Below are 2,589 nucleotides of genomic sequence, written 5' to 3'. Positions count from 1 at the left end.
TGAGGTCTTATATGCAGCTTAAGTGGTTATTTGGTGTTGGTTGTTATCTTTTGGTGATCTTTTGATGAAACTTTGTATGATATTGGTAACTTTGTCTTTTGATTATGGTTAGATGGTATGTAAATTATGAACTTGATGGACTGGAATGTTTAACTTTGTGTAATAGATGACTAAGTTAATGTGTTATGCTTATGTTATCCATCCTTAATGTTTGTCTGATGGTTTTAAATTTCATGAACTGTGAACTTGAATGTTTTCTTTTGGATTTAGTCGATTTGGTTGTAATAACTTGATTTTAATGTCTTAATTTTCATGTTATTGAATGTATTGACTGTGTGTTTAGTTGTTTTGCAGGGAAAGTATATAATGTGATTTTAGATAATGAACTGGGTCCTAGGGGGAGTTTGTTGATGCATAATTAGTCCCAGAGTTCATTATGATCAAGTTAAAGTGCTAAATCGTTTAACTTTCTCTGCTAGTATGCAACCGCACGGTTGCAGGATGCAACCGTACGGTTATACAGGCAACCGCACGGTTGCAAGGTGCAACCGCACGGTTGCAACGTGCTGTGTATATTTAAAGGGGATTTCGGGTTCATTGTTACGGTGACGTATCCTAGCATATACTACACGTACAATCCGATTCCCTAGTGTTCTAGTATTCAATATAGTCGATCTTTAACATATCTAAGTCGATTTTATCATTAAGATCAAAGGTTTTCATTGAGTTTTAAGTATAAAACCCAATAACGAGATTTTCCGCACTCGTTATTGAATCTAAGATCGTTTAATCATGTTTACACAATCCTACAATATCATCATCTCGATAGGCCTATAATTAGTTCAATCAGTCTTATATACATTTTGCACACCATATGTTGTATATATTGAGGTTAGATGTGTTTTTCTATTTGTTAAAAGTGGCAACAGCTTTGTCTAATACGATGCATTGTTATTATTGGCTTACCAAACATCCGACTCCAACCGAATATAGCCGGTAAATATTCGTTGATTTTCTTAACCCCTTTACATATTACTGTATCTACCAAACAACCCCCTTCACTATATAAATGACATTGATGGACCCTAATTAAACAAATCAAGTTCTAGTGATGACATCACAAAATTAAGTGAAGAGTAAACAAATAATCATCAAAAACCAATGAACATTATATATACACACACTAATAATTGAATTATATAGTTGATAGTTCTATGTTCACCCTCAAAATATAAGGTTTGAATCCGAAACTTCTTGTACGGATATTATAGGATCCAAGTAATTAGAATGTATTGGAATGATTCAATTTTTTCTATTCGGATTGGTTTAAACGGAACGAACACCCTTTTCAATAATACCTATATGACCTCCCAACGTAAGTGAGATGAAGCAAATTATATCGTCTAACTTTTGACCAGTATATACTTTTAAATTTTAATGATTTTTTTATCAACTGAACTTGTAAATAATAAATAAAAAGAAGAAAAAGAATATTAGTGTAAAGTAAGTTCGTACCTTTCTAAAGTAAAATTAGGAACCAAAAAAAAGAAATAGGGAGACTTGACAATAGAAAAGTATAGGGACCTAAATGTCTTCACTTCAAAATAAAGAGACTAAAACTGTTGAAAAAGAAGGATAAAATGAAATAAGCAAACAATATGCAAAAGTGCAAATTCATACCTCACTCATCATTTGCTGCTCTCACTTTCTCTCTCTAAGAAAACACACACACACACACACATTACTCTTCTCAGAAGGAAGAAATATTTGATTTACAGGTACATTCACATTGGATCCAAATTCTCATTTCTGTATATGTGTATTTATATAACTATATGATGAAGGAAAAAGACAAAAAATGTCAGCTTCAATGTAGCTAAATAAATGGTAAACATCATAAGCAAAAGGACAGGTGCAGGTCCTATTCATATTTCACTCTCATTGGAAATGTGTCACAGAAATTATGTTTTTTTTTTAAAATTAATCATTTTTATTCACATGATTCCTTTTTTGAAGCATACCTTATTACATCTCTATATATCTGCATAAATACAATTTACCTGATTTGGGTTTATTATTTATTAAATTTTATAATAATAGTACTACATATTGTGTAAACTATGAGATTTCTGTATAAAGATACGAACTTTATTGAATCTTGGTGAGAATGTTGTTTATGGTCTGTTGATGAATTTGTAAATTTGAGGGATTTTGTGGGCTTTTCGTTTAGTAAAGTAAATAGCCCCTTTTGGGTTTATGATTATTTCTGTAAAAAGTTATGAACTTCACTGTTTATTTATGAAAATGCTGATTATGGTTTATGTTTGATTAGGTGATTAGGTATATAAATGATATGAATTTATGAGCTTCATTGGGGTTTGTCATATGGTGTAAGTGATTTACTGGGTCAAAGATTGAATCTTGGTAAAAAGGTTGGTAGTTATTTGGTACTTCACTTCAAGGGCTTGATTTGGTCTATTTGTACTACATTAGTTGGCAATAAAAGAACTGCAGGGTAATTGTTAAAAGGTTAAATAAGATTTTTTTTTTTTTTTTTTTTTTTTTTTTTTTTTTTTTTTTTTACTTTTG

This window comes from Rutidosis leptorrhynchoides, chromosome 2, assembly GCF_046630445.1.
Source record: "Rutidosis leptorrhynchoides isolate AG116_Rl617_1_P2 chromosome 2, CSIRO_AGI_Rlap_v1, whole genome shotgun sequence".
In the NCBI taxonomy this organism is placed as follows: domain Eukaryota; kingdom Viridiplantae; phylum Streptophyta; class Magnoliopsida; order Asterales; family Asteraceae; genus Rutidosis; species Rutidosis leptorrhynchoides.
Note: the sequence above shows the minus strand (reverse complement) of the source record.